Here is a 12,016-nt window from a genome sequence, read left to right as displayed (position 1 = left end):
GTTGATTGGCCGTGCTAAATTGCTCCTTGGTGTCAGGGGACTAGCTAGGGTAAATCCGTGTGGTTATGGGGGATAGCGCCTGGGTGGGATTGTGGGTTAGTGCAGACTTGATGGGCCGAATGGTCTCCTTCTGCCCCGTAGGAGTCAGTGAGATTCCTCCGGGTGCTCCGGTTTCCTCCAAAAGACATGCTGGTTAGATGGATTTGCCGTGCTAAATTCTCCCTCAGTGTACCCGAACGGGCACCAGAGTGTGGTGACTAGAGGATTTTCACAGTAACTTCATTGCAGTGTTAATGTAAGCCAACTTGTCACACTAATAAATAAACTTAAAAAAAATGAGCTATATGAAACAAAAGACCATTCCCAGCTCATGCTGAAATGGTTTGTTTCAGTTTAGGGGGCAGCAGGGGGAGTTTTAGACGCCATGAGATACTTCAGATGCAGGAAGGATCAGTCCTGGTCGTAAAGCCTTTCTGGGTTAAATGATCTGTTGGCATTTGCTCTCCAGTCTCGCACGTGAAAAGTGATCACTTGCTTGAGGTTTCTGAACTGGTCTGTTATTTGTGGAACCAAAGCCCGGTGGTAATCAATGTGACCAAGAGAGGAAGAGAAGGATTAGAAAAAAAGCCCATTTATAGGGTTGTGGAGGAAGGGTGGGGGGACGGGGGGTGCGGCTCTCACAGGGTTTATTGAAAATTTATCTTGGTTTCCCCAGTTAGAATGGAAATGATCGCCATTGTCACATCAGCATCTGCCTGAAGATTGCAGCAGAGTCACAACAGAGCTTTTATCACACCGTTACATTTCAATCACACGAGTTTCGTTCACGTTTCTGGTATTCAGTAACAAAGCCAATTTTTTTTGCGTGTATTAACTAATCTCGGCACAAAGCACTGCTATCAGTTATTTCGCATGATATAACTATTAAAGGAAATGCTTCCCGAAACTTTCTGATAGCAGATTTCTGTGGACGTATTAGCAGCATTTCTTCTGGGACCCCCGTATCAAGAAGGGTTTTTATCTTGAGTTGCTCGAAGGCAAAAAAAAAATGCAGATGCTGGGAATCTGAAATACAAACAGAAAGTACTGGAAACACTCAGCAGACAGTAAATACCGAAGGAGAAACAAACCCTTCATCAGGAATTAAAATGAGAAAGTTGGATAATAATATCTTAGTGCTGCAATAATTTGTCTGAAGTTCCTCTCTCTGCTAATTTAAATTAAACAGATTAATGCGCATATACAGGCGGCACGATGGCACAGTGGTTAGCACTGCTGTCTTACAGCTCCAGGGACCTGAGTTCGATTCCTGGCTTGGGTCATTGTCTGTGCAGAGTCTGCACATTCTCCCGTGTCTGTGTGCCTTCCCTTTGAGTGGTCCAGTTTCCTCCCACACTCCAAAGATGTGCGGGTAAGGTTGATTGCCATGCTAAATTGTCCCTTAGTGTCCTGGGGTGAGTAAATTAGACGGATTAGCAGGGTAAATATGTGGGGTGACGGGGAAAGGATTTGGGTGGGATTGTTGTTTGTACAGACTCGAAAGGCCGAATAGCCTCTTTGTGCACTGTGTGGTTTCTATGATTCTATGATAATAAGATTGAAAGAGGAATCTCAGAGGAATGTGTGAGCATACATTTGATAGAATCATACGGTGGGCAGAATTTGATGCCCTTTTGGATGCACAGGGCATTTAGTTTGTTAGGTGGGTGGCTGACCCCATCATCTTCTCACCTCTGCCTCGTTGGGGCAGCTTGGTGGCACAGTGGTTAGCACTGCTGCCTCACAGCACCAAGGACCTGGGTTCAATTCCGGCCTCAGGTCACTGTCTGTGTGGAGTTTGAACACTCTCTTTGTGTCTGTGTGGGTTTCTTCTGGGTGCTCCGGTTTCTTCCCACACTCCAAAAATATGCAGGTTAGGTTGATTGGCTGTGATAAATTGACCCTAGTGTCAGGAGATTAACAGGGTAAATATGTGGGGTTACGGGAATGGGACACGGATGGGATTGTGGTTGGTGCAGGCTTGATGGGCAGAATGGCCTCCTTCTGTTGGAATTCTATCATTCTAAATCCAGGGCAGGAATGCTCAAGGATGACCTTCCCACCCTACTGCCAATTGTGGTCCAACGTCCACTAAAGGGCTTCATCCACTGTTGTTAGAATTCAGTGAGAGAGGAAGTTGCCACATGAGTAGCCTAAGAACCCTTTGTTCAAAAGTACACCATGCCTAGTAAAGGGAAGCAGCATCAGGGAGGAGGACACACTTAGATCCAACTCATGCCCTGGTTTCCATTCCCTCCCACTCCTCCTGTCCATAAACCCCATCCTGCCCTCGCTCATCTGTGGCCTAGGTCCAATGCTGATGCTGGGATTCTGGTGCGTCCATTACTGCCACCAGTCCAGCTGGCATGGCCTGCAAGGCCTCTGATTGGCGATCAGCTCTAGCCGGCAGGATTTCCACCTCAAGATCCTCGATCCAGGAGAGAGATCCAGTGCTGTCCATTGAAAAGTTCACTGAAGTGCCTTATGGGTGCTGAATACAGCAGGCATTCCTAAAATGAGGCTCTCAGTCATGGGGTAAAACTCCCCTTACCCACCTTAACTGTCACCCAGTGTAATTTCAAGGTGATAGTGTTTTGTATCAATGAGGGATAAGCTGTGATTTAGGTCTCAAAGCCTAAAGTGATATGAAATGGATAACTTAGATTAGTTCACAGAAATTCTACCCAGATAGTTTCATTTCAATTGAGGTTGGCCATCCCGTTAAAACAACAGCAACACTGTCAAAAAGAACACCGGTCTCCATTTTGTGCCTCAAGTTTTCCATCATCAATAGTTGTAACTTCAGTAACAAAGCCCATCCATTGACTCTGTCTACACTCCCTGCTGCCTCGGAAAAGCAGCCAGCATAACCAATGACCCTACACACCCTGTACCTACACTCTTCCACCTTCTTCTGCTGGGAGAAAGACACAAAAGTCTGAGGTCACATATCAACTGACTCAAGAACAGCTTCTTCCCTGATGCTGTCAGACTTTTGAGTGGACCTACCTCATATTAACTTGATCTTTCTCTTCACTCCAGTTATGACTGTAACACTACATTCTGCTCCTTTCCTGAACTGATTTTATTTGATTTGCTTTATTATTGTCACAAGTATTAGTATGCAGTGGAAAGTATTATTTCTTGCACGCTATACAGACAAAACATACCGTTCATGGAGAAGGAAACGAGAGAGTGCAGAATGTAGTGTTACAGTCATAGCTAGGGTGTAGAGAAAGATTAATTTAATGCAAGGTAGGCCCATTCAAAAGTCTGATTACAGCAGGGAAGACGCTGTTCTTGAGTTGGTTGGTACATGACCAAAGATCCTTCTTTATGTACGGTATGCTTCGTCTGTATAGCGTGCAAGAAACAATACTTTCACTGTATGCCAATACATGTGACAATAATAAATCAAATCAAATCAAACAATGTGAAGAGAAGTATGTGTTTGGTAGTGAGGTGTTGATGCTATTAATTTGAGCTCTGGTTTTTTAATCCATTCACAGGATGTAGGCATCACCAGTTGGGCCAGCATTTATTGCCCATCCCTAATCGGCCTTGAGAAGCTGGTGGCTGGCCATCTTCTTGAAACATTGCTGTCTATGTGATGTATGTACACCCACGGTGCCCCTGGGTAGTTCCAGGATTTTGATGCAATGACAATGAAGGAATGGTGATGTACTCTTGTCTCAGGTCAAGATGGTGTGTGACTTGGAAGGGAACTTGCAGCTGGTCTTGGTCCCAGAAACCTCATGATAAGCAAATTCAAGCCACATTTAACAAAGACCCAACTTCTATGATTCATGAAACAGGACGTTAAATTATTCCACTCTCAGAATTATATTGGAGAAACTCCATTTGTGATTTATACTTGAGATTTTATTACACGATGAACAAATATAATTTAATCTTCCATTAAAAAGGAAAGGCTCACATTTATAATGCACCTTTTCTGACCACTAAACATCTCAAAGTGCTTTGCAGCCAAATAAGCACCGTTATAACGTAGGAAATTATACCATAACCACATAATTAGTACTGTTTTAGATCACCAGACTGATGGGAAATTGCACAAACATCACTCAGGATGTCTGAGTATAGGGAACCGCTGTATAAGGTTTCCTACTGACAGGGTGCAAATAAGCTCAAAAACATCATTGATACGGTGATTGTCCCTTTAAGGGCAACACAGCAGAAGAGGGTCACCTGGCTTGAGGGACCAATTGGGTCCAAAAGTGGGTAATCACCCCAGCGGATGGAGTTCTATCTTGAGCGGGAGACATTGAGAAGGCATGTAAAGACTGGGGCAGTCATTCGACAGCCCAGGGCATCTGGGGGTTGCCAGCCTCTGTAGAATCTTTCCTTATTAATAAATACTCTCTGTGTTCCTAATGAATGCAACATGTGAGGATGTAGCATTACATTTAACAATAAATTTGCTATGTTCCTCTTTTAATGAGGGAGCTAAAGAATGAATATTATATTAGAATTCTGGAACAGCAAAGCCTCATTCACATTACATACTTGGTCTATCCTGAATCTTAACTAGTCCAAATCTTTTTACCTCTCTGCTGCTGAATTTGTTTAAATTCCTCTGTGGGCCTGGTCAGATTATAATAGCTAATCGACACATCTGTACTTAGGTCCTTCAGGGAGGTGATGGCCTAGCGGTATAGTCGCTAGACTATTAATCCAGAAACTCAGCTCATGTGCGGGGGACCTGAGTTCGAATCCCACCCGGCACATGTTGGAATTTGAAGTCCATACAAAAAAATCTGGAATTAAGAAACTATTGATGACCATGCAACCATTGTTGATTGTCAGGGAAAAACCCATCTTGCTCCTTTAGGGAAAGAAATCTGCCGTCCTTAACTGGTCTGGCCTACATATGACTCCAGATCCATAGCAATGTGGTTGACTCTCAACTGCATTCAGGCAACTAGGGATGGGCAATAAATGCTGGCCAGCCAGTGATGCCCATGTCCCAAGAACATGTGTCTGAAACAGGTAGATGACCAATCACATCAGTACCATAACCATAACACAATTCACACTAATCTAGTATCCTCACCCATTCTGTTTAAAAATGCTGAAACCACTCAATGCAATTAACACTGCTTTCACCTACACTCTGGATTATGGGCATAAAGCACACTCCTTACGATCATCCACCATGAGTTAGGTGGAACTGTAAAGACAGAGCAGCCTCATGTTATCCCCACTAATAATTTGCTGAGGAAAAGATTGCAGCATTTTATTGTTTCGAATCACAGAGAACGGATATCAGATTTAAAACAGAAAGAATTCATACCTACACATAAGCCGATATCAAAGCATTTTGAAACCAATGCCTGAGTGGTAAATTTTTGTGCGACTTTCATGCTGGGTTTCTAAATTAGCCACGGTTCACACTGCTCACATTGTCCACTCTTCAAAAGGCAGCATTTATAACACCGGGATTAGAGACTTTTATATTGTTTCAGTAGCACATTCACAAAGGATTACCAATGTATGTAACGATGTACATTTCATCCTGTTGGATATCTTGCACTGTCATACTGCCCAGACACGACTGTCTTTCTTCCCTGAACTCCTGGCTGCAGAAAAAAACAAAGAGGCTCAGATTCTCATCCTAGTAAAATGTAGAATAAACCAGGTATGTCCGACTGCCAGTAAAATCAAGATTTCAAGCTTCTCCAAGACTCCTTCAGAAAGACAGCTGTTAATTCACTCATATGGTGCCAGCAACAAATCCAAGTTATCTGATTTCATTTTTGACTTGACCCAGCAACATCAATGATTCATTAAATTTGGTGCCTTATTGTATGCTGCCCAAGTAGCTAATGTAGAATGTGAATCTTGGCTAGTTAACAATCACTTGGTGTCACAAGCTCTGAGGCAGCAATGGTGAATGTCAAGTGAAGATTCTGGCCAAGCATTCCCAGAATCAGCATTGAGGTTTCTTTACACCAATGCGCGTGATTCCTAGCTTCGTGGGCTTGGTCAGTCTTCAAAATGGTTGTGGACAAAATTATTTTAACTTGTTTAGCCTCCTTCTCCCGCACCAACTCCACCACTCAACAACTCCCCCAACACCCACTACTCTCATACTGGGGTTGTACAATTTTCCAGCATTAAAATTGGGACATATGCGGAAAGGTTTGGGAAGCCCTGTATCCGAAAGATATTGGTTGGAACTTTACCGGCCCACACGCCACCGGAATCGGAGCGGCGAGGAGCAGAGCATAGGGAAGGTCCGTTGACCTTGGACGGGATTTTATGGTTTTGGAATGAGCGAGGCCGTGAAATCCCGCTCATTGGGTGAAATCTTCTAGTCCTACCAGCAGCTGAAAGCTTAACGGGAAGGGGAATTTAATTTGACATGAGGCCAAGAATCAGTTTCCTGACGATGGGGTGAACTGTAAGGATTAAGTTGTCTGGGCTTTCAAGGTGAGTTAAAAGCAGGTACAGCATCCCAACAAACAATGTCGAGAAGCCAGCTTGCATTCATAAACATGTCCTGCAAGCTCATTAAAAGGCTACCTCACTGGAATTAAGCTCCCCGCAACCCCCTCGAAAATAAGTTCCCCACCAGGGAGAAATTAGATTGTTCACTTTTACAACTGCACCTAAGTGTTGCAGATGGCAAGATTAACTCATTCCATGATTAACGGTGAGTTGCTGCTGCATAGTCCTCTTAGGGAAGTTGCTGTAAATACCAGCTTATGCTTGAGACTGGCTGGTGGCAAGGCACATTGCAGAGAGGAAGCCCAAGGAAGGGATGTCAGAGGGACAGAGTGGAGCAGTTTAGTTTACTTTATTTATGATTGTCACAAGTAGGCTTACATCAACATTGCAATGAAGTTACTGTGAAAATCCCCTAGTCGCCAAACTCCAGTGTCCAGGAGCATGGTCAATGCACCTAACCAGCACGTCTTTTGGGCTGTGGGAGGAAACCCACACAAACACGAGAAAAATGTGCAGATTCCGCACAGACAGTGCCCCAAGCAGGGAATCAAACCTGGGTGTCTGGCACTGTGAGACAGCGGTGCTAACTACTGTGCCACCGTGCTGCCCATGTGACTGGGCAGAAGTGGAAGGGACAGTGCAGGCTGTCCAGATGTCCTTTAAATATGATGTCCAGATATCCAATCCCATAACAGTGGGGATGGCAAATTCCAGTTTGCCCCACCCTGAGAATCAGCCAGCTCCTCGTGGATGTATATTTAGTGAGCTGAACAGAGCAATATCACACATTGTCAGCTACCCGCCTCACAGCAGAAATCACTCTCATCCCTGCGCCCGTCAACAAACCTAGACTCCAGACAGGCTCCAGTCATCATTATTCAAAGTAGTTTTGCTTTGAACAGTTCAGTTTTGTAATCTGAAATTATGCAGCAATAATTACAAAACGTGTGATGAAAAAGGAGTAATTCTAATGAAGGAACAATTAAATAAATCACCCTCATGTTGTCTACAGTATAATAGTAATATTCTGATAAGAAAAAGTTACTCAATTACCTGAAGCAAGGTGAGCAATTGTGAGCAACCACGAACGACGCATCAACTGAGACAAGACGTAAGGTGGTGAGATTCCTAACAAGGAATAATCTGAGGAGACGGAAGAGGTTTCCGTAGGTAGAATGTTGGTAAAATCAGCTAGGATCAGGGGTATAGAATACAGCAGACCATGGTAAACCATAAGTCATGCTCCAGCAAATACTGCAGGGCTCCTCCAGAGCAGACCAGGCAGCTGAAGTGTTGCTTAAGTGCCCTGGTGGTCCATTTGATGACCTTTTACGTGGCAGTGAGGTTCTTGTCATATGCATACTGATGAAGTGTGCATTGCTTACATGGCAAGATCATGGGCAAGATGGTCAACGGACAGCCCTGGTCGCCCCATGGGTTGTCATGACACTGAAATGCCTTGCTGGATACTGCAGAACGAAGATATCACGATTGGTGCCAGAATATTTGACATTGACCTACATGATGAACGAGGTATAGCATTTGATTTAATTTATTATTGTCACATGTATTGGGATACAGTGAAAAGTATTGTTTCTTGTGCGCTATACAGGCATAGAGTACATAGGGGAGAGGGAAAGTAGAGGGTGCAGAATATAGTGTTACAGTTATAGCTAGGGTGTACAGAAAGATCAATATATAAAAACAAGTTACTGCAGATGCTGGAATCTGAAACTAAAAGTGTCATCTGGACTCAAAACATCAGCTCTTTTCTCTCCTTACAGATGCTACCAGACCTAGTGAGATTTTTTAGCATTTCCTCTTTTGCTTTCAACTTAATATAAGGTAGATCCATTTGAAAGTCTGATAGTAGCAGGGAAGACGCTGGTTTTGAGTCGGTTGGTACATGATCTCAGACTTCTGTATCATTTCCCAATGAGAGAGGATGGAAGAGAGTATGTCTGGGGTGTGTGAGGTCTTTGACTTTGCTGGCTGCTTTTCCAATGCAGCAGGAAGTGTAGACAGAATCAGTGGATGGGAGGCTGGTTTGTGTGATGGACTGGGCTACATTCACAACCGTTTGTAGTTTCTTGTAGCCTTGATCAGAGCAGGAGCCAAACCAAGCTGTAATACATCCAGAAAGGATACTTTCTATGGTGCATCTGTAAAAATTGGTGAGAATTGTAGCCAATGTGCCGAATTTCCTTAGCCTTTTGAGAAAGTAGAGAAAGTGGTGTGGCCATACACCAGCTGGGCAATGAGGGAATTTGCACCTACAAAGTGACATATGCGTGATCAATTATACCCCATGCAATGGAGAAGTCTACAATCTTTGTAAAGACACATGAGCACTCTGCCGAGTGGCCTCTGGCAAGAACGAACAAAATGTAGTCAACACTTCATTTGCATATATCAGTGAGCATCTCTTATGTAACTGTAGATGCCAAACTGGGAGATATTGGTAGTATTGATTTGTTGACATGGATAGCATGGTGGCACAGTCGCTAGCACTGCTGCCTCACAGTACCAGAACCTGGGTTCAATTCCCGCTTGGATCACTGTCTGTGTGGAGCCTGCATGTTCTCCCAGTGTCTGCATGGGTTTCCTCCTGGTGCTTCGGTTTCCTCCCACGCATGGGTTAGGTGCATTGACCTGAACAGGCGCCGGAGTGTGGCGACAAGGGGAAATTTCACAGTAACTACATTGCAGTGTTAATGTAAGCCCTACTTGTGACTATTAAATAAAAACTTTAAATTTTAAACTTTAAAAAACTTCAGTATTGCCTGCTTCCGCCTGAGGAGGAACCAGGTGTATAAAAGTTCATGGTTACACCCAGTGGCATTGCTATCCTCATCCTGAACTGAGAGTGCAGAATGGGGTGCTGGAACAGACTTCCCCTGCAGGCTCCCTGCTCTTTTGCTAAAAAGCTTAGCAAAATGGCATTTGACGTGACCATCACTAGAAATGTGCATGCGCAGTGAGGATGCCATTATGGACCTGAAACAATACCCATTGTGCCAAAAAAACTGGCATTACATAACTGAGATTGATGTCTACAGGGTCCTACAGAACCTGTGTAAAATAACTCCTCAGAGGGTGGTATTCCTTCACCAGATTCCCTTTATTTACAAACTTATCTCCACTCCTAATAGTACTTCAGGTACAAAGTCAGAAAGTGGAGTGTCAGTAGCCCTGACTCTCCTCAGTATATATACAGGTTCCTGATTGGGCAGGCAATCGTTACCTCAGTCAGGGAATTTATACTCCAAGAGGCCTCCTTAAGGTCATTGCTCTCTGTATAACCAAGTTTAGACCTGAAGCAAAGCTAAGGAGCAAAAAAAATCTAAAAATATAAAACTAAACTTAAAACTTTATTTATCACAAATAGACTTACATCAACACTGCAACAAAGTTACTGTGAAAATCCTCTGGTCGCCACACTCCATCATCTGTTCGGGTACACTTGGAGAGAATTTAGCATGGTCAATCCACCTAACCAGCACGTCTTTCGGCCTGTGGGGGGAAACCAAAGTAACCGGAGGAAACCCACGTAGACACAGGGTGAACGTGCAAACTCCACACAGACAGTGGCCCAAGCCAGGAATCGAACCATGGTCTCTGGCGCTGTGAAGCATCAGTGCTAACCGCAGTGCCGCCCAGATCAGCCCCTTCCTCATTCATGATAATTCATAAAAGAGGGCCATATATAAAAAGGTTTAGGTATAGACCACATATAAACAGGTATAGGTGTAAACCACATATAAACAGGTATAGGTATAGACCACATATAAACAGGTATAGGTATAGACAACATATAAACAGGTATAGGTATAGACCACATATAAACAGGTATAGGAAGAGACCACATATAAACAGGTATAGGTATAGACCACATATTAACAGGTATAGGTATAGACCACATATAAACAGGTATAGGTATAGACCACATATAAACAGGTATAGGTGTAGACCACATGTAACATGTATAGGTATGGACCACATATAAACAGGTATAGGTATAGACCACATATAAACAGGTATGGGTGTAGACCACATATAACAGGTATAGATATAGACCACATATAAACAGGTATGGGTGTAGACCACATATAAACAGGTATAGGTATAGACCACATATAAACAGGTAATAGATATAGTAGCATTCCCTTTAAATTGAAGTCTAACAGGGTTCTAGTTTAGTGTTTACTTATCCTGTGGACCAAAACTCTGATTCATCCATTGAAAATTAAGAAAATGTTTTGCTTTCTGGATATTAAAATAAGTCAATCAGCCTTTTGAGCTCAATTTAATCTGTACTTTATAACTTCAGTGCTAAAGCTAGTTCTCATGATTCATGTTTCAATGTCACCATGTTTAACCTTGTGCATCCCCCCCCGCCCAGCTCCCCATCAAAAAAAAGAAAATACCATTTGAATGAAGTGAATGGCTTCTGTTGAAAAGTGTCTCTGTGTAAGGGAAGAGGGTTAATGTGTTAATGTGGTTTACAGACTTCGGCCAAATGTTCACTGCTCATAAAAATCTCCATAAACTGAAACTTGCTGATGTGCAACCAACAATATGGGAGCTCTTGAAATACGAGACAGTTCTTTAAGAAGTTCTCTGACGGAGATTTAGAACTGTCCTTATATATACCGAAGGAGGGAAGGTATTAACTGCAATATTTTCGTAAGTACAAACAAAAACATGGTGGGCAGAAGGAAACTATCCACCGGAAAGGAATGAAAGAAAGTTAATTAAAGTATGCAATTATATTGGCTATATGTAAAACATTTAAAGTTTATTTATTAGTATCACAAGTAGCCTTACATTAGCATTGCATTGGAGCTGCCTCACAGTGCCAGGGACTCGGGTTCGATTTCCGAATTGGGTTACTGTCTGTGTGGAGTTTGCACGTTCTCCCCATGTCTGTGTGGGTTTCCTCCCATAGTCTGAAAGACATGCTGGTTGCATTGCATCTAACCAGCATGCTAAAGTCTCCCTCAGTGTACCTGCACAGGTGCTAGAGTGTGGAGACTAGGGGATTTTCACAGTAACTTCATTGCAGTGTTAATGAAAGCCTTACTTGTGACTAATAAATAAACTTTAACTTTAACATTGAAGTTACTGTGAAAATCCCCTGCTCACCACACTCTGGCACCTGTTCAGGTACATTGAGGGAGACTTTAGCATGACCAATGCATCTGACCAGCATGTCTTTTGAACTGTGGGAGGAAACCCAAGCAGACATGGGGAGAACATGCAGGTTCCACACAGACTGTGGCTCAAGTCAGGAATTAAACCCGGGGAGGGAAATGGGGAGAGATACAAAAGGGCCCAGAGGGGCAGTTTTTTCACACAGGGGGTAGTGAGTGGCTGGAACAAGCTGCCAGAGTAGAGGTGGGTACAATTTTGTCTTTTAAGGTGTTTAGAACTTACATGGGTAAGATGGGTATAGGGGGATATTGGCCAAAAGCAGGCAATTAAGACTAGCTTAGGCATTTAAAAA

This window comes from Carcharhinus amblyrhynchos, chromosome 16 (assembly GCF_965287045.1).
Source record: "Carcharhinus amblyrhynchos chromosome 16, sCarAmb.v2.hapA, whole genome shotgun sequence".
NCBI classification, from domain to species: domain Eukaryota; kingdom Metazoa; phylum Chordata; class Chondrichthyes; order Carcharhiniformes; family Carcharhinidae; genus Carcharhinus; species Carcharhinus amblyrhynchos.
This window is presented reverse-complemented; position numbering follows the sequence as displayed.